Genomic DNA, 21,690 nt, shown 5'->3' on the forward strand with positions numbered 1-21,690 from the left:
ACAGTTAATGTGTCTCAATCACCGCAATAATAGAAAAGATTGGTGAAATTTCATTTCTTTTTTCCCTTAAGGAAAAAAAATAGTTTTGAGGTGCTCTGGCTGTGACTTCCTATCATTCAGTATCATGGCTCATAAGACCAAGTTAGCGCAAGTTTCTTCTGGTTCTTGCTGTACAGGAACATTCCTCAAACTAAACTAGCTTCTAGACTTTGACTTGTTTGACCTTATGTCTTGGTTTGCTTTGGGTTATTTTCTTGTTGCTGTTGTTGCTTGTGCACTTTGTTTATGGATTTTAATAAGGTCTGGCTAAGCCACCCAGGCTAGCTTCAAACTTGAGATTCTTTGCTTTAGTAACCTGAGTGCTGAGATTTCAACCCCAGGCCTGCTTAGCCTACTAGAGTGCACTGTGTCTATGCCCATCTAGACTCAGGTCATAGCTGCTCTAACATCTGATGCCCAGATATGGTCTAGTCACATTCTATCCGTTTTCAACAACCTTTCAGTAAGATAACATTTTAAAATAACATCAGTGTTCCATGAAATGCCACTAACTTTGTAGAATCAAATGAAATAAATTATCTCTTTCCATGTAATATAGCTACATATTGAAATGTTTTCTCAGAATATTTCCACAGCAATTAGTTCCATGAAAAATGAATAGGATGCTATATTTTCAGGAACTAATCTGCTAAACAGAGAAAATATTTTCACCTTTTCAAGATCCTGCTCAATGTGCACTCAACTAATGTTCCAACAGAAAAATATATTTTTCAAGGAAGAATTCCAACTCCATATTTTTTATTGCATTGCTATATTTAGGAGGCAGTGTAATTTAGGTACTAAGATCCCAGGTCCTGTGAACAGTAGCTTGGGTTTGACATCTGGTTTCATAGTTACAAATAAACGTCCCCATACTATTAACAGCTTCTATATTTTCATCTCTTTCAGCATAGCTTATAATTTCTTTGATTAATGAATCTGAGTTTTCATTTTAATTCATACAACTACTTCTCAGACCTTCACACTTTAACTCACCCAAAGTCACTCAATATCCACTTGGGGTTCTCTCCAGTCACTCTACGATCACCTTGAATATATAACATCTTTATAGCAAGGGACTGAAATTACTCCTATGCAACAGCAGAGCGAGGAGGATAGATCTCCCCCAAGTAAGATAGTCACCTGTAATGATCAGGCTGCACCTAGCAGGGAAACATCTCATGGGAAGGAGACTGATCCCTTCTGGTGAGGATGATCATAACAACTTCTGACACTGGGATGGTTCAGAACTGATATGACCAACCAGGCTACACCTATAACTAGAACTCTTAAACTACGCATACATTGGCTCCCTACACACCTATCCCTAATTCTTTATCTACTTGAACCTGTCATTCCTGTCTGTGCCCCTCAAAATAGAGGAAGATGAACTGAGGTGCTTTCTGGGGCAACATGACACTTAAAAATCTCCTTTCTCTGTGATATTTCTGTCACTTTCACTACATTTGTAGTCTTTCCTGAGCTCTTCTTGCACTGACTTTCCAGCAACAGTATCATATATGTTTTAAAACCTCAAACAAGCACACAATAATACTTTATTTTTTCTATGAGCACATACAGATATATAAGAGCTTAGGAAATGTTTAAAAGAAACATATCAATACCATGGAGATTGCTATTTGGGGATGATAGTAAGAAAAGAACCCAGATTAAGAGGGTAATCAAAGTTTCATTTCTTTAAATGGCTTAATTTAATACTACCTATGAAAGTACACACTAAGCAAAAGTTCTTACTCTTTAAAATAGCAATTATGGATCATTTATTTTTCTTTTGATATCTATCTGTTACCCAGCTCATTATTTTGGAAGCAATAGGAAAAATGACTCATTAATTTACCAAAATGAGTATAATGTTAAGTTTTTGATTAAAAGGATTTTTTGCTATGTTGGATTTCACTACCACAAATATGCTTGATTAGTATATAACCTTTAGAGAATTAGGAAATGAAGAAAATGAAACATATAAAATGGTGGTAAATGTTAATCAAATGCTAATTTGGTTGCGATAAAAAATCATACAATGTATATGTAAGGCAAATCACCATAATTGTATGCTTTAAACATATATGTTATTTGTTAACCAAATATTTAAAATTAAAATGAAGCCAGGCATCGGTGGTGGCTCATACATATAATCCTGGCTAGTAAGGCAGCTGAGACCTAAGGACTGTGGTTCAAAGCCAGCCAGAAGAAGAAAAGTTCGTCAGACTCTTATCTCCAATAAACCATTCAGAAGAAGCCATAAATGGCACTGAACTAGCCTTGAGCACAAAGAGACTTAGGAACATGACCCAAGCCCTGTGTTCAAGTCCCAGGATTGGTGCACTTGGGGAGGAGGGGGACAGGAAAGAGGAGCACTTGCAACCACGCACAAACACACAGAATAGTAATTTCTCACCCAAAGATTCTAATTACTAAGCCTTTATTTCATCCCTTGTAGAATGAGGGAAAAAAAAACCCTACATTAACTCCATAGGACTTCAACTGATGTCACATATGGTTTAATATCTGATGGGCTTGCCCCTAATAGTTTACTAGTTAGTGTCACTTTTGTTTCCAAAGGCTCTACAATCTACACCTGATGAATTATATGGCCACCAAGCATCATAAAGGAAGCTACAAATTCTAGAACAGACCAATACCTGATGGAATCAGAAATCAGTCACCCATTCCATAAACGCTTGGCATTCAACATTTTTCAGATTCTGAACAAGGCTTCTGTCCATACTTTCCAAGACACGTAGAAATGTTTGGTTTTTTTAATCTTAAAACTAAAGCATAAATCAATACAGCTGGAGAAAGTTTTCTGAATTTTAACATACATGATGTAATAAGACTACTTATCATTCACACACTGTATCCTGTGATGGGACTGACCCAATTTGTATTCAAAACACTAAAAATCTTACACCTATTCTCCAAAACGAAATTGCCTATCAAAAGAGAGGCAGCTATGATTATCATCAAGTACCAACATTCTTCACAAAAACACACGCTGTGCTTCAAGTTAGAAGCAGCAGAAATAATAATCAGGCAGCATAAATAATGTTTCTCAAGCAACTGCATTATCAGTCTTCAGAGCAAATGATAAAAACAGAACAAAATTTCTCCTTGTGATTACCAACGAGAAATGCTATTGAGAGCTTGCAGGCTCTCCATTGCCTAATATAATCCATGTTTGAATGCATTTCCTCTTACAAATAGATACAAAAATGTAGAAGAAGGCTAAATGTAAGTAATAAGCTATAAATTAGTAACATGATCAACAGTAATTATATGACTCTAGTAAATTAGTGTAGGTTATATGCTCAAAATAAAGTTAAAATGTTCATGTCTTGTATTTTTCTGTACGTTGATTTGCATTATATAAAGAAAATAACTAAGAGATACTCAATATAGGTACATATTAATGGACATACATAGATTTCTTTATGCTTTCTTTCCTCAAAATGATGAGTGCAGATCATTAAACTAGCCCAGAGAATATTGTAAAGATGGTTATACCAGAACAACAATAAGCATTTCATTCATGCATTTCTCCAAAGGTAATCACATTCCCTTAGCATATTTCTGTCATAGTAAAGCACACACAGCAGTCTATACATAACACTGCAGCATGAGTTCTTTCTGTTAATCTGGGAATAACAGCAATAAAAAAAACCTTTAAGATTCAATTTTCAGAGCTTCTATGCAAAGAGATCCTATGTCAAGACTTCTGAGAAACTGTTGGTTTGTTTTGATATTGAATGGATCTTAGCATATATTCTTAAAATATTGCTTGCAGGGCAATATATGTTGCAAAAGTTAAGCCTTTATTATTGATAATTCAGAAATAGGAGTTTTACATGTGTGCATAATTTCACACAGAATAATTTTTAAACATTTAAAAATATAGAGAGTGACTGATCAAGAGGCATTATATTCAAAATGACATGTTGGATTGAAATCCCTTTGTACAACTACTTAAAAATTAAGATATGTAGTGTGTTTATAAACACATATATATGTCTATAGATATAAAAAGATACTACATAGACATATAGACATATATAGATAGAAAAACACTAAATAGAGATAGACACATTTATGTGTCAGTAAAAATATAACTTATGCTCAAATATTTTTCAATAGTGCTAATTCTCATTTTTGTCTCACTAATGCTATGTGTGTCCTGCTTTCTCTGTCCATGAGTTTTATTGATTTCAAGCCTGGTTGAATACAACTCTGGAACATTTAAACCAATGCTTGAATAGTTCCTGCCATTTCCAAAGTTGATGCATTGTTATACCTCTGGAGTTCTCCCAGAAAATATCTCGCTGACAAAGAAAGAAAGAAAAAGCACACAGGAGGGAAATGGAAAAAAAGTAATCCCATTTGTGCTTTATTTCTGTTTGATTCTCTGTTCCACTGCTCTCTATAATTATGTCCTTTGGGAGAAATAGAAGGTTAAGTACCAGATCTGGATTCATACGTAGTTTGTGCATAGTAGAACATAGATGGGGCAGGGGGTCGGGAGTAGACAATGTGGCCCAGTCATAACCTAATAACTGCAAAACTCCCAAGTCATGGCTGACCTACCATATCCTGAACAATGGTGAATAGGAACATGCCTGCAAAGTAGTGACAATTTTTAAATAGACTCTTCCCTCAGATGTGTTTGACATGGTCACTCGAGTTTTCTTCATATTCTCCAGAGAATCACTGCTTGAAGATTGTGAAAATATTCTGAATATTTTGAAACTGCCACCAACTAAAGATGTTTGGGCATAAAAAAGGCAAAACCCTACTCTTTTCCAAGAGGACAATATACAATTAACTCAAATGTTCCTTTTAAAAATAATAATGAAGTAAAATTGATTTAGTCATAAAAATTGATAATCAGGATATATTAGTCTGAAGGTACAAGTACTATCATTTTAGATTTCACATAAAGTTATATTGTCACAGTAATTAAGATGTTCAGACAAAATTGTGTACCACACAGTATACCTCTAGAACATGGTCCAAAACATTTTCTGTGGTGTAATTTTTCTATAGCTATAACAGTCAATAGAGTAATTATGCAACACTTGAAACGCAACTGACTAACTTAAAAAGCTGATTTCTACATTTTTTTTAATTGTGACTGTTACCAGAAAGTACCAGTAGAGAATAGAGTTCCAGGCTGTTGCCAGTTATTAAGAGTTTACCGGGTCCTGTTCCCTGATAGCCAGATGAGCAGAAGTTAGTATGAAAATGCAGCAATCCTAGAAAATCTAAATGACAAGGAAGGAAGGAAGTGTGGAGTGGCAACTATAATAGAGACACCAGGCATCAGTAGGAAAAGAGGTAATAGATGCCAGGCCAAGCAAGGAAATAGAGAAATAATCACCCAAAATAACATTCATTCTAATTCACAGATTCATTCACTGTGCTCCATTGTATAGTACTCTCTTTCTTTCTTTCTGTCTTTGAATTAAAGAAAGCTATTACTATGCTGTTCCCAATAGCGCATAGGTGTGAGAATGTAAAGGCCAGTCCCTGGCTCACGTACTTTCCACATTAACAGTACCTATGGAGAAATCTGCAGATTACAAAGTTATCCCTGATCCCATTTCTGTGCTTTACCAGTTATGTACTAACACACTCAAGAATTGGCTAGGAAAACCAAAAACAGAAAAACACATGAAGCAAAGACTATTTCTTCTCCTGTGTTTTGATTTATAGTCTCAGTGATTTTACCAAAGGCTTTTTCTTTATTCCTGGGAGGGGGGCTTTATCAATCTGTTTTGCATTTTGCATGCTAAATATTAAAGAACAAGAACATGGGAAATACAAAGAGGAAGGAGGAGAAGCGGGAAGAGGAAGGGGAGGAGGAGAAAGAGGGAGATGCGCAAGGAGGGGGAAGAAGGAAAGGCATGGAGAAAAATTAAGGAGGCAAAAAAGGAAAGGCTGGACAGAGAAAAAAATTTTAAAGAAAGGAAGTGATAAGAAACTGGAGAAACAGTTTTCTAGAAAGCTGTTGTGCCAGGCACTGTTAGCTGCTATGTTTAATGGATTCACTGGAACATTTAGAGAATGCCATAATTACAAAGGCACCCAGCAATTCAGCCAAATAAAACTACAAAAGACTTCAAAAGGCCAGTGATTTAAACTTTATAAATCAATATCACAGATAACCAAATGTCCCTCTCCATATTTATACAATACTGTCACAGCTCTTTCAAATGAGGTGGATAACTTTATTAAAAACAAAATGAATGTTCATGGAATGCACTATTTACATCTCTTAACTGTTTTTAAGTGGATATTGATTTTATGTCATGTGATATATGTTAATAAGAACATTAACTATACACTTGAAATTTAGCAATGCACAATGCCTTCAATGAAAATTCCATCTTTGGACTCCATTACATACTGTTCCAATCAGGATATTATAAAACACTGGTTTACCATTATGATTCATTATGGACTCTTCTTTTTCCTTTGAAAGAAAAAGCTAATTTAAATATGAAGGTCAAAATCAGTGATTAGAAGAAATGCTTTATTACAAGCAGGAATACTTCTCAAAATAGCTACTTTGTTCCCTTATTTTATACCCAGGCTGTCTTCAAACTCAATTTTCCCTCTTCTTACCCACCCAACTCCATGTGCTGAGATAATAGCCTATACCACCATACTCAGTTTTAGGTACTTTGTCATAGCAACAGAAAATGAACTGAAGTACGTCCTATTCCCCACGTGAAGATCTAATCAGGAAGAAGTGTGGGAAAACTTCAAAATATGCTCAGCAACACATGAGCCAAAAAGAGTAGGGTATCCAACCCCGAAAATTAAGGAGACTTTTAAATTAAGGGAAGCCAGCTGGTAATTCCTCGAAACAGTCTCTGACAAATTGTGATCTGTTCACACAATGGAAATTAACCCTATCTTTAAACCCACTCAGAACAAAGCTCCTCTTTCAAGACCCACAGATCATATCGAAGATATTCAAAGTAGATAAGCCAAATCAGTCTACCTCCTCAGAGTCCAAAGGTCATGCACATGCTTTCCTCTCCCCTGCCCACCATCTCTTCAAGGACTGTACAAACACCATACATATCACAAATAACATAAGCCCTATACTTAAATTAGGAATCTTCATACCCATAAATTCCTCAAGTGTCGATTAAAATAGACTGTTAATCACTGTCTTCAAATAGAGTTCCTACATTGCCTCTGGCCTCCAGTGTGTAATACTCACGTGGCATTCACATGTCTAAGGGAGTGGTGGGAGGAGAAAAATAAGAACCAGGTTCAGTTGTAAGGTATTTGTGAAGTTATGACACCTTTTAGAGACAGCATGGTTTCCATGTGAAACTAATAAGATTAATCTGCCTCCCACGACGTAACCATCCTTCTTCAAAACCCATAGATACTGGCAGACTGCTGAACAAATATAACCTCCAGCAGATGCACTGCAGATTCCCACATCTGCACCGTATACATTCGCCTAGGCAGCTTTTCCATCTGCAGAAGGAAACATATGCCACTTGATTGGCTTACAGTGGGCTTGGGGAAGAGTCAGACAGTGTTGGCAGGCATCTCATGTCTGTTCATTGCTTTCCATCTTTTTCCCTTTGCTCTGAGGCTTTTGGTCTCTGCTCTTTTGGATCCTCTCTGCTAAATTATTCATTTAACTTCAAGTGGTCATTTGTGGCTAATGAAGCTGAGACTGTGAACACAGTCCAAACTGCTTAGATGTTGGTAATCAACCTAAGTTAGCAGGCTTTGATTTAATTGCAAATTCTATCCTACATTTGACGAGGTAAAAGGAGAGATGGTATTATGTGATGACAGGCACTAAGCAGACAAGTCGACCTAGAAGTTGACAAAGGATTTTTTCTAGATCAATTACATAATTAGGGGATCTCGGTGCAAAATGGAAAATGAAGGTTCTTTGCTTAAGATGTATTCAAAACAGTGACTTCAAATGTTTATTTGAAGTCTCTTAGTGACAGAACCCATAGACTACCCACAGAGACTAACAGGGTTTGTATAAGAAAACAGGAGTCATTTTTTGCCATTTATTTTAAATGTTAAGTACACGTATCACAAAACTAATAATCTGGCAATGTTTCCTTTGCAATCAAGAATATTATACCAAAAACTTTCTTTTTAGAATGTGTAAGGACTGGGTGCCCTCTTTGAGTTTCAGAAAAATAAGCCTAGAAGTTCCACTTCTAGCCTAAAGATTCCAAAGTATAACTGCTCACCAAGCCAATTTTCCAGATCTTACCATAAACACTAAAATATGCAAATGAAATTTTTCTCCATTCATGGGGCTTGAACTCTGGGCATGGGATCTGTCCCTGAGCTCTTCAGCTACAGGCTTGAGCCACAGAACCACTTCTAGTTTTCTAGTGGGTAATTGGAGATAAGAGGCTCACAGACTTTGCAGTACCCGGGGGCTGGCTTTGAGCCATGATCTTCAGATCTCAGCCTCCTGAGTAGCTAGGATTACAGGCGTGAGCCACCATGCCTGGTTGCAAATAAAATTTATAAATGACAAATACACAGCTGAATGATGTCAACTCTATATCCTGAACTTAGCTATGAACAACTGGCCTGTAACAAAAACCACAGGTGCTCAGTCCTAAGAGTCGCATAACCACTGCACAATATTCTCAAAATATTCAGCACCCTAAACGGCTTAGTGTTATAGGATGATCCACACCACTGAGTAGAACATACTGAAATAAGAGTACTGGGTCTAAGTAACAATGCCTTGTTTTCACCACCATCCTGGCATCTGGATGGGTGGTGGGGACTTTCCACCTGCCTCCAAAAGCATACAGGTGAGCTAGACCAGTGTTTAAAATGCAGATGTATCATGCCGCTTAGCCCTAGGAGAGCTTTGTCACAGAGAAAACTCGTTCTGAATATCCCCCTACAAGGACAGTTTTGCTCACCCCTGAGTGTTTCCCTTCATGGTCTGCTTTAGCTGGGCTTGGATCCCATCCCCAAACATGTGGGTTTTTTCCTTTTTCTTAATTTTTAGGGTTTTTGTTTGTTTTGTCTCTAAAAGCTTTCTGCAAGCTACTTTCTATGCTTCAGGTCTTGGGGACAGGTGTCCACCTGCAGTTGCGGGCTTTCTATAGTGAACTCAATCCATCCTCTCCAAATGTGACTGCTCTGTTTCTCATGAATGAATGCCCACATAACAGTACAATATGGGATGCTCTGCCACACTCTAAAACCTGATGGGAATAAAAGCAAACATATCTCTCTGCATTAAAACTAGAGTTCATGGGGCCGGGAGTTTGGCCTAGTGGTTAAAGTGCTTGCCTAGCATGCATGAAAACCCAGGTTCTATTCCTCGGTACTACATACATAGAAAAAAGCCGGAAGTGGTGCTGAGGCTCAAGTGGTAGAGCTCTAGCCTTGAGAAAGTCCAAGGATGGTGCTCAGGCCCTGAGCTCAAGCCCAGGACTGGCAAAAAAAAACAAAAAAACAAAAAACAAAAAAAAAAACTAGAGTTCATATGACCCAACACTACTTAAAATTATTCTAAGGACTCATTGACTCATCAACTATTTCATTTTCCTTGATTTTGGCCTATTTCTTATTCTCAAATAAGCCTCAGTCTATTTCACTCTCCAGTACTGGGGTTTGAATTTGTAGTCTCAATGCTTGTTAGGTAAGCACTCAACTACTTGAACCACCGTGCCCCCCCCCGCCATTTTTTTCTGTGTGAGTTTCATTTGTATTTAGGAAGCCTGCTCTTTTGTTGAAGGGATGCTCACTTTTTCTGGGCCTCAAATCCCAATCCACCTAGCAGTGCCTTCTGTATAGGTAGGATTGCAGGTATGACCCTCTACTCAGACTTTATTTTTTGACAGGGTGTTATCCAAGCCAGGCCAGATCAGACAGAAAGTCCCTTCCAAGTGAATAAACAAGAGAAAAAGAGTCTTAATTGACCTCTTCATAGCTTAACTATATGCTTCATATAGTATAAAGTATAAAAATGTTTATATAGTAACTTTCTTCTCCTAAAGGCTTTATGGTAACCTAGCCTATTTTTTAAAGCCATGGAAGTTCTGCTTACTTAAGGAATAATTATGGAAGTTGTAAATTGCTTGAGTTTATATATCATGTTTAGTTGAGATCAAATTATTTTCATTAAAAAAACTTCTTCACGGGTTGGGAGTTTGGCCTAGTGGTAGAGTGCTTGCCTAGCATGCACGAAGACCGGGGTTTGATTCCTCGGTACCACATACATATCAAAAAGCCAGAAGTGGTGCTGGAGCTCAAGTGGTAGAGCTCTAGCCTTGAGAAAGTCTAAGGACAGTGCTCAGGCCCTGAGCTCAAGCCCAGGACTGGTAAAAAATAAAAAATAAAAAAACTTCTTCACAACATGTTTGAATACTCAGAAACATATAACTTTCCTTTTTGAGACTCTTTCTCTCTCATTTCATGTCACTTAAAGTATTGCTATCTTTCCTTCTCGTAACTCACTGTCTTGCCCAGGGAATAATACCACCGTCTTTCTCAGCACATGTCCACTTTGCACCTAAGCTACATGCAGCCACTCCATTAATACTGTCACAACTATCAATTCCACCTCCTTCTTTCCATTTCAACTGCTAGACTTTGGGTTTCTTGGTTAGTTTGTTTCCTCACCTTAAAATATCAAAGAAATTGATTCTTGCCTCCCTCCCTCCAGCCTTAAAAAATAATCTCCATACACATCATGGCCAGTTAATTTTCCCACAACATCTACTTGATTTTGTTGCTGCTCTATCAACCAATCCTCATTAATAAAATCCAGATTTCCCCTCATGTTGATCAATATGGCTCCAAGCTTTGGTTTACAAGTCAGGTTGTCCACTGCTTTCCTGCTGCAGATAACTGTCACATAATTAATGAATATGGGCTGAGAACATAATTTCATTACCTCTGCAAAGAACAATTTAGTCCTATCTTTGGTACAGAAAAATACAGACTTAGAAATTTGATTTACTTAAGAAGGCAACAGGCTTTTACTAAAAGGAAATTACAAAGCAAATCTCTGACCTGAAAGTACTGTTTTCCAGACATGTATGATTAAATATGTCTTAATCATTGCCAATAAGAAAGCTAAACATATAAACAAAGTACATAAACTGATTAATAAAACTGACATGACATTACTGAGACTTAACACTTAATCTGTTGTCATTCATTCTTCTCCTCTACATCTTTATTACTGAGAATATAGCCTAGAATGCAGATTCAACAAATATTTATAGAATTTGTTCTAGCCTGAAATTTATCCTTTAATTACACCCACACTTGAGTATACATTGACCTCTTCTGGACCTACATACAAGAAATAAATGTTTCTGGGAAAGTGTAAGGATAAATACAAAGTTTTTTTAAAAAAAAAAGAGAGAGAAAACAAAAGAGGTGGAGAGATGGAGAGGAGGAAAGGGCATAGGAAAATGGAAGGGAAGAGGCGGAGGGAGAGGAGAAGTGGGAGAGGGAGTAGGAAAAGGGAAAGAAAGGGAGAAGAACAAAAAAGGAATTTCCTTGGGGCAAAAATCTGTGTAATATCTCCTTGACTATTCAACAGTGACATTTGTAGCCCTTCAGTAGAATGCAGGGCAGGGACACAGAGAGGTGGACACATCATATTCCAATGGAATGTTTTTCAGTAACAACACTGAAGAAAAAGAATGATATGCATGTTTCAAAGTTACATGTTGTCAGTTGGGTGCAAAGTTGTGCACTTCAGAATCAAGATACAAGCTGTCCTTAGTGCACATAGAGCACTCCACAAATAACAGTAAGGAAAAAGTAAAACTCTTAAGGCTCTCCATACTCCCAGCCTTCTGATGCTAGATTCTGACCTCCCATATTACTTTTCTGTGTCTTTATAGTCGGTTCTGATTTCTTTGGCCTTTTCAAGTTTGCCAACGAAAAGAAAATAGTTATTATTAAGACTAGCAACGCTTGAAACCTGGTTCATCAGCTAGCAAAAGTGTAACATTCTGAATAATACGTACAACATGTATTTAGTAGTCTCAAGAAGTCAAAAACCAAACAAGGTCAAGTAATCATTAGTATACTCATATTTTATTTATAAGTTATGGAAGTCCTTGCATGTTTAGTCACCAAGATAAAAGAAATTTTATCCTTTTCTTATTGGGTAAATATTTGCTTACAAACATTAAAAATCATTAACCACGTCCTCAAAGGCCAGCAACTCATCTTTTCAACAAATATTCTGTAAGCAGGCATTAGGGAATTAGCAGTATGTGAGGTTGTGAGCAATATCTTTCCTCCATCATAGAATTCATCATCTAATCGGAAAAGTCAGATTCAGAGACAGATAAATGTATTAAATTCAAGGCATAATCATCCACCATTTATCAAAAAAGCTATTATTTAGAAAGAGCTATTTTATATGGGGGGAATCATAATAAATAACACCAAGGGGCCAGGAGTTTGGCCTAGTGGTAGAATGCTTGCCTAGCATGCACGAAGACCTGGGTTCAATTCCTCAGTACCACATGCATACAAAAAAAAAAGCCAGAAGTAGTGTTGTGACTCGAGTGGGAGCTCTATCCTTGAGAAGGTCCAAGGACAGTACTCAGGCCCTGAGTTCAATCTCGAGGACTGGCAAAATAAATAAATAACACCAAGTTATAACTCTTGTAATTTAACCTTGTACAAGTTTTATATTTTGACAGGAAGTAGCTTAGCTCACTCTTCTTTTTTTTTTTTTTTTTGGCCAGTCCTGGGCTTAAGCTCAGGGCCTGAGCACTGTCCTTGGACTTTTCTCAAGGCTAGAGCTCTACCACTTGAGCCTCAGCACCACTTCCAGCTTTTTTCTACGTATGTGGTACCGAGGAATCGAACCCGGGTCTTCATGCATGCTAGGCAAGCACTTTAACCACTAGGCCAAACTCCCGGCCCTTAGCTGACTCTTCTATAAAGCATTTAATTCTTTCTTCTGTGTGCCCTACAGAGCAATGATATTAACCCAGTGAATAATACAAATTTATCTAGCATATTATTTCACATTGATTATGAAGAAATTAGAGTTAATATTTTAAGTGTAAATAGTACATTGTTATATCATTCTAAAATGATATACTATATCTCAAGATAATTCACTTTTATAAACTAATACATAATAGAAAATATGAATACAATTATAATGCATCATTCAAACACTAACCCAAGTTAAGAATATGCATAGTCATTTTTTGAAATCCCAATGTACAGCCAGGTACATGTCTGTAATCCCTGTTACTCAAGAGGTACAGGTCAAGTATAGGCTAGCAAAAAGGCTGAAGGCATAGCTCAAGGGGACTAGTATTCTCCAGTATCACCAAAAAATTAAATTTTAATTCTGTATAAATAGTTCTCTTCCCTCTCTTTATACTTTACCAAATGTCTGTGCCATTAAAACTACATGTTTAGTTTTGCATGTGTCAACCTTTATATAAATATGGATGGATTCTTTTTTTATTTTCATATATTTTTATTGTAATTTAGAAGGGTTACATTATATTTACCAGATAGAAGGTTCATTACTTCACATACACTGATACCCTTTCTCATGTTTGGGCCCCATTTCCTTCCCCCCTCACCCCTCATCTTGTTTTCCCCCCTTCCTTATCCAATTTTACAGTATGATGCTAAATGGATGGATTCTTATATGGCTTTGGAAGGAGGCAAGCTTTGTTTTTGTGTCATTCATGTTGAAGCATGTTTCTATAATATACTCACGTGCAATCACTACAAATGCATTTCTAATTTTAAAGAGAATGTCTCGAATGACAACAAGTTAAGTGAAGCTTATTATACAATTTTTTTGGTGGGTCATGGGGCTTGAACGTGGCCTGGGTGTTGTCCCTGAGCTCTACAACTCAAGGCTACTGCCCTACCCTTGAACCAAGTCCCACTTCCCATTTTCTAGCAGTTAATTGGGGATAAGCGTCTCATGTACTTTTGTGCCCAGGCTGACTTTGAACCTTGATCCTCAGATCTCAGCCTCCTGAGTAGCTAGGTTTACAGGCATGAGCCACCATGCCCAACTTCATTATATAATTTTATAGAAACTTTTTATCAACTTTGTTTCTATTCTTGCCATACTACAAGTTTTAAGTAAATTTATTGAAGTTTTAATATTTTGTGTATCTACTGATATGTAATAAGCAACATTAGCAGATGTTCCAATGTAGAACATCATATTTTTGCAATAAATTTAACTTTTTTCCTAGTGAGTTTGTTATCTATTACTAGGTAATGCTCACATTTTGATTTTCCTGCATAACTTCACATGAAACTGATATGCAAATTTCCTTTTCTAATCTGCATAGCATTGGTATTGGTTTCATCCGCTTCTTATAATGAATGTGAGTTGTTATTTCCTTGGTTGCTCTAACAACCCTTTTATGAAAATACATTTGTATATCCTCAGAAACATTTGTGATACTCTAAAAAGTATCTGGGCTTGCTATTTGCTTTGAAGTACAATTTAATTCTTTTTTTTCATATATTTTTTATTGTGATTAATAGAAGGGTTACATGATATTTGCCAGATAGAAGGTGCATTAATTCACATACATTGATACCCTTCCACCTGTCTTGGTCCCCATTTCCCTCCCCTTCACCCCCACCCCTCATCTTGTTTTCCCTGTTCCCTATCCAATTTCAAATAACCAAATACAAATATATCCAATATATCAGGTAACAAAGTGAGATACTTTAACTCATATGGTCTATTTTTGAGATAGTTTTGATGTTACTTTATAGAAACATTCTCATTTTGTCTATAATTTCATTTTTATCAGAATAATTTGGGATTGTTATACTTCTTTATAGATAAGTCCTCTCCCTTCATTTCTAAATGCTAGTTCTCTGGCTACTCTCCTTAATCTAACTCACTTGGCAGTTTGTCAATTTCATTGGTCTTTTTAATGATATTTGATCTTTTCTACAGTATCACTGTAATATACTGAATTTATACACTCTCATCCTTATTTTTGTTTCCTCTGGGTTTCGTTACATTGTTTAATTTCAAATTTGACCTGGAAAGGTAGTTCTTTAGTTCTTAACACTGTAGATAATAATCACTTTAACTATATTCCACAGGATTTTTGTTTTGTTTTTATTATTTCTTGATATACATTTTTTTAACTTTCAATTCTAGGTTCTTCATGATCCAGAAGCTTTACAGATAGTGAGGTAATTTTACTTTTTACCTATATACTAGTATCCTTGTTCTTGGAAAACCACTGCTTTAATGTGTTGTTACTTTTTGTTAATTTTCCATGTGTTATTTTAAAATGTGTTACCAACTCTTAGTGAATTTAAATTTTTATCTCTAGATATTGTCATTAGAAATTTAATTTTATTACTATATATATAGCTATCCAAACAGTTAGGTACATGTATGTGTTGAGACAAGGACTCCCTCTGTAGCCAGGATAATTTCAAACACATGATCCACCTACCTCAGCCTGTAGAGTGCTAGGATTACAGGCATGCATCACCACATCCAGTTTAAAAATGTATACTTTGTGTACATGTGTGAAAATGGAACAATAAAGCTTGTTGAAATTGGTTTGAAAAGTGGGAAAGAAGGACTGAGCAATAGTGGTGGAGACCCATCGCATGCATATTTGAATGTGTCCAAAGAAGACCCTGGTAAAGCTAATTGATACTGTTAAAAAAAAAATAAGGGAGGGCTAGGAGCATGGCCTAGTGGTAGAGTACTTACCCAGCATTCTATCAGACTTGCTCTGGGTTCGATTTCTTGGTACCACACACACAGAAAAACCCAGAAATGGTGCTGTGGTTCAAGTGGCAGAGGGCTAGCCATGAGAAAGCTCAAGGATCGTGCCTCAGGACTGGCAAACAATAAATTAATAACAAACATTTTCTGGCCTTGTTCTTCAGTTTCACTACTATATATAAAAATGAATTATTTTGTATATTCTGTATGACATTTCCTGGACTTATTAGCTATGGGCATTGGCATCTTCCATAAATTCTAGCAAATTCTCAGTAACTTTTTTTTTTCTCTTTCCTAGACCTTTGAATGTCTTGAAACTTATCATGCCATCCTCCATATACATAATTTTTTCCAAAGTATTCTTTGTCTCTTTGTGGGGAACTCAAACTTTTTCAAATATCTTTCAGATGATTAATTCTCTACATAATTATATACTTTACCTAATCACTGAATTTGCCATAATTATATTTTTCATTTTAGATAGCTTTGTCTGGTCAATTTTGAAAGTCATTTATTCCTTTGCTGTAATTTAAGCAAATAAACAAGGAAATTATGTATAATGTATATTAAACATACTACTTTATATTCACTATCTTATAATTTCAATGTTAATAGTGTTTGCAGTTTGTTTTCTTTGCTGTCTCATTCATAGTGGATTATTTGCCAGAGCTATTATCTTCTTCGGAACTGTATGAAAAATCTTTGAAGACTAGGCACAAACTGCCCTTAGAATTTTAGTTTACTTCTGGCCAGTCTCTAGAGGTATTGCCAGGCCAGGAAAACCTCAAATTTGTTTTTCTGTTGGGGCTTTAGAGACTACATAGTAATATAACTTCTGACCCAAAGTATAGGAATGGGCCATAGCAACAAATTTTCCAAGATACACGGTTCATTTTTTAGTAAGTCACCCAGAGCTAACTAAGGCTTGCTTGGCTAGTCAAGATTTTCAACCAGAGCCTGCTGCAGGCTGTTGTGGGTTTTTTTTTCATTCATCTAACAAATGATAAGAATTATCAGCTTCTAGCATGGACAGTATATGGCTTTTGTCCTCAGAACCTGGGCTTTAAAAATTCATATTCCAACCTCGAGTTGAAAAGTAACTCCCTACTTCCCTAGGCACAACGCCGTGGCTAGCTTATTCTGATTTTGAAATTCCTTTGTATCTGCTCTTGAAGAATTCCTTATTCATCTGATAGACTATATATTTTACAATATATATTCATTATTTCTAGTTCTAATCTATTACAGTTCTAGAAACCAAGGAATGGTCTAAAAAGCATACTAAAATACAGATTATCAGTGATGCCTATTTTCTTCCTAAGCACCTGGTTGACAGAGTCCGATTTCTCTTTTAAGTAAAAACTCTAGACTTAAGGACTGTTTGCCTCCAAATTATAACTTTTAGTAAAAGGTAGTAACATTTGGAAGTTGCCAAGATCCTCAACTAAGGTTGGATGCTATTGGGAGAAGGTAATACATATATGTTTCTTTTTCTATTGCCTTTATTAGAAAAATGTTTCTGAGTAGTGTTAGTACTTACACTTGTAACTGTTTTCCTTCACTATAAATTCACGGCCAGTCCAAAGTAAAATTAAAATAAAGCTGTATACCCCAGGTATTTACATCTCCACTTAGGAGAAAAAACAGTAAGAGAATGATAATTTTCATTCAAATACCACAAAATTGTATGTATATACCATCCACGGCTTCATTGGTATTTACCAATGCCAATACAGAACATTGTTCTAGGTTGTAGGGACAGAGCAGTATGCAAAAACCAGACTGATAATGATTTCTAATTGAACATATAAAAGAATAGAACATAAAAATACTATACATATATCCTTTAATATTATCATCTTACTAGTAGGAGGCTGAAGATTATTCTTGCGCCTGAAATTATGACAACTACTTTCCCCCCGCTTCACAGGAGAAAATATGCCTTAATGGACTCAAGTTTTTAAAGCAATATTACTGGCAGTTTCTCGCTTAATAACATTTTAAAAATTCTATTAATCTACAATTTGACACTTTTCAACTCTCATTCAGTCACAAATACAGAACACCCTTCCAATAAATCAATTGATTTAGCCTGCACAGTATTCTAACTCAACTTGTACTTTCTTTACCAATAAATCCCAGGTTTCATAGCCACAACCAACCCTGCAATCCAATGAAAGATTTAACAAAAACTTCAGCATGGCAGTTGTGTAAGTACTCTGATGTACATCCACAGTGCACACATTTAATGACACTTAACTCCCAAGTATTTACTGTATCTATTTTATTAGCATTATATTTGCAGGCACAAAATAGAGCAAAGGTTATGTTAGATCTTTTACCAATTTAGTGTCCAGCAAATAGTAAAAAGTACAACCATTTTACTTCCAAAATCACTTAAAAAGATTAAATGTTCAATAAATTGAGCTTTATCTAGTTCAGATAGCTTCATAGCTATTTGTAACCTGGATTTTAAAAACATAAAATACAGGCATTTTTGTATTAGTCTGTGATCCATATCTCTGCAACTACATTTAAAAGGCATTTAGGACAGTATAACAGGAAAACATCTTCAGGATCTCTGCCTGCCTTATTCAGAAGTGAGGCTGCCACCCAGAGCCATCCTAAATATGAGACTCCATTTCCATAGCCACATGCACTAAGCTCAACTCTCTCCACTTCTCTAGATGCTATGCCATTTCTTACCTACAGCAATCACTTCCAACATAAGAAAAGGATGTTTCAGAAAGAGGAACCATTTTGAAAACTGTCTTCTATGATCCTAAAATGATAAATGTAGGGTCTGCTGTATGCCAATGGCTCATACCTATAATCCTAGAGATCTAGAAGCTCAAGAACAGACAGAGCATAAAGGGCCATGAGACTTCATTTCAAAAATAACATATATATATATATATATATGTCTGGAATAAAATTATTTTATTTCTCATTCAACCACTATGGAAAGCAGTATGGCAGTTCCTCAAAAGGCTAAACATAGAACTCCCCTATGACCCAGCAATTCCACTACTTGGCATTTACCCAATCATCCAGAAACAAGGACATAGTAAATCCACTAGCACAACGATGTTCATTGCAGCACTGTTTACCATAGCAAAGATATGGAACTAACCCAAATGCCCCTCAGTTGATGAGTGGATCAACAAGATGTGGTATTTATACACAATGGAATTCTATGCTGCTGTCAGAAAGAACGACATCGCCCCATTTGTAAGGAAATGGAAAGACTTAGAAAAAATCATATTAAGTGAAGTAAGCCAGACTCAAAGGAACATAGGCTCAATGGTTTCGCTCATTTGTCATAATCAGTAGAAACCTTGGGCTCTCCTAGCAGAGATTTGCAATAGAGCAAAACCTAGATACATAAGGCCATACAGTATGACGCTAAATAAAAGGACCTCTAGGATATAAAAACAAAAGCCATATAATGAGTGATTATTGTCCTTAATGTACTATGTTATCTCTCATCTCTTTTGCTGTCCCTTGGTTATCTCATATTGTTACAGTATCTCACTTTGTTATCTGATATATTGGATATATGCGTATTTGGTTATTTGAAATTGGATAGGGAAGCAGGGAAAACAAGATGAGGGGTGGGGGGGAGGGAAATGGGGACCAAGACATGAGAAAGGGTATCAATGTATGTGAAGTAATGCACCTTCTATCTGGTGAATATAATGTAACCCTTCTATTAATTACAATAAAGAATATATTTTAAAAAGTTTTCAATATTATAAAGAGAAGATACATTTAATGGACAAGATGATAGAGTGCTCATTACACAGGACAAACAATTAACTAGAGAATATCTATTAATCTTCTATCTTATTAAACAAATGCTTCTAAAATTTCCACATGGATGATGATAGCTAAAAATTTAATAACTCTTCACATGTATGCCAGTAATTAAGAATTTAATAATATTGGATTCAATATGAAGACCCTATTAAAAAGCATATAATTAAAGGAAATCTAACTACTCTAAACCTAAATATATTAGTTATCTAATGACTTTACCATGAACTTAATATTAGAAACAATATTGGCATTATAATGTTAAATGTCATTTTTAAGTTCTCAGTTAAACTTCAGTAATTGTCAATGTATTGATTTCTTCATTACAGAAGAACCTGCCTCAAAGTGATCATGGCTATTTATGATATGAGCTAAACTTACTAATAATGGATATGTGACAGACATTGTTCTGCGCTTTTGTACCTACACTATTAATTCATTAATTCTAACAGCATTTATGTTTTAGGCCCACTATTGTCCAGTTTTAGAGTTAAGAAAATCAAAGTGATACACAAATGACTTTCCCAAGGTCACAGAGATAGTTAAGTGTCACCAGTGGAATGAGAATCCAGGAAGTAGGATTCCAGAACCCTTATTCCTAAATACTATACCACACATGCCTAATTCGGGTAGACAATGATCTTTCACATCCAACTTGTAGGTCTGACAAACTCCTTAATATCAACATGTTCAACACAGAGTTATCGATCTTTCTCCTATAACCGACTTAACCCATATTCTTCCCTGTGATAGCTGATGAAGCCTCATCCAGCCAGTTAGTTGTTCCAACATTTTTTTTACAATTTTTTAATAAAAAAAGCTGGTAACTTCATGTGTAATAGACACACATGCCTTTCAACTTAACAAGGTAACATTTTTGAAGGCAATGCTTTCTGAAGACATCACTGTTGACTGGTCCAGCCTTTAGGAGTCTTGACTCTCAAGTAGTTTCTTCTTCTGCCCAGGTGTTAATTCTCTTCTCTCCCATGACCCTCCCCAGATGTTAATTCCTAATTATATCTGGTATCCCTAATTCCATTGTGTGTGCCTCTAACGGACTCCACCTACAGCTCAGCCAAGACTCCCCTTCTGTTCATACCCCACCTCCATTCTATTAGAATCCAGTTTAGCCTGCTGGAAAATGACACTGCCCTGTTCCAAATTAAGATGTCAAGTAAAATCAGATAGTTCATTAAAAGTGTACATGGGTAGAACCTGGGTTATTCCTCCTTTTGGTTTTTCAGGTATTCTACCTTGTTCTCTCTCAAGTCTATGCTCCATGTACAGCCAACATAGTTGTACATAGTTGTAGTCCTCTTCCTCTTCTTTTTTTCTTTGTTCTTTCTGTGGGTCATGGGGCTTGAACTCTGGGCCTGGGCACTATCCCAGAGCACTTCAGCTTAAGCATAGTGTTCTACCACTTGAGCCACAGTGCCATTTAGGGTTTTCTGGTGGTTAATTGGAGATAAGAGCCTCAAAGTCCTAGCTTTGAGCCATGATCCTCAGATCTCAGCCTCCTGAGTAGCCAGGATTACAGGTGTGAGCCACTCACTGCTGCTTGATATCAACATCATCCTTTAATTCTCAGTTTATTAAGCATGGTTTCCCTCATCTGTTGTAACCAGAATGTGCCTGTAAATCTACAGGTAAAGACATTGGATGGTAAAACACACACACAAAAATACACTTGGACATGTTCAATTATACTGGACTCTTGCCATTCACACAGGGTGACCAAAGGAGGATATTTTTAGGAGAGAATCACAAAGACTCAATAGCTATGTACATATGATCAAAAACCGATATTTATTGAAATGAACCCCAAGAAATGGAAACAACTGGGGGTTATTTTTTCCCTTTGTTGCTGTTTTCATTTCTTGTACCTTTTGTCTTATATATAAGTCTATCTGTTTGGGAGAGGGCAAGGAGTTAGCACAGAAATGGTGGGATAACAGGTGAACAAATGCAGCTAATGATACTAATTAACTATTCAACTTGTGGGGGAGGGGAGGAGGGAGGGAAAATGGGGTCACACTGCTCAAAAAGAAATGATTAACTGTACA

General features: G+C 36.2%; 1 protein-coding gene across 1 annotated transcript in view; it reads right to left on the reverse strand.

Moving 5' to 3' along the window:
- The window catches only part of Ctnna3 (catenin alpha 3), a 1,180,588-nt gene that overhangs the window by 897,473 nt on the left and 261,425 nt on the right, over positions 1-21,690 (reverse strand). The gene's annotated exons all lie outside the window — the stretch shown is intronic.

This window comes from Megascapheus bottae, chromosome 15 (genome assembly GCF_031878675.1).
Source record: "Megascapheus bottae isolate mThoBot1 chromosome 15, mThoBot2.hap1, whole genome shotgun sequence".
Classification (NCBI taxonomy): domain Eukaryota; kingdom Metazoa; phylum Chordata; class Mammalia; order Rodentia; family Geomyidae; genus Megascapheus; species Megascapheus bottae.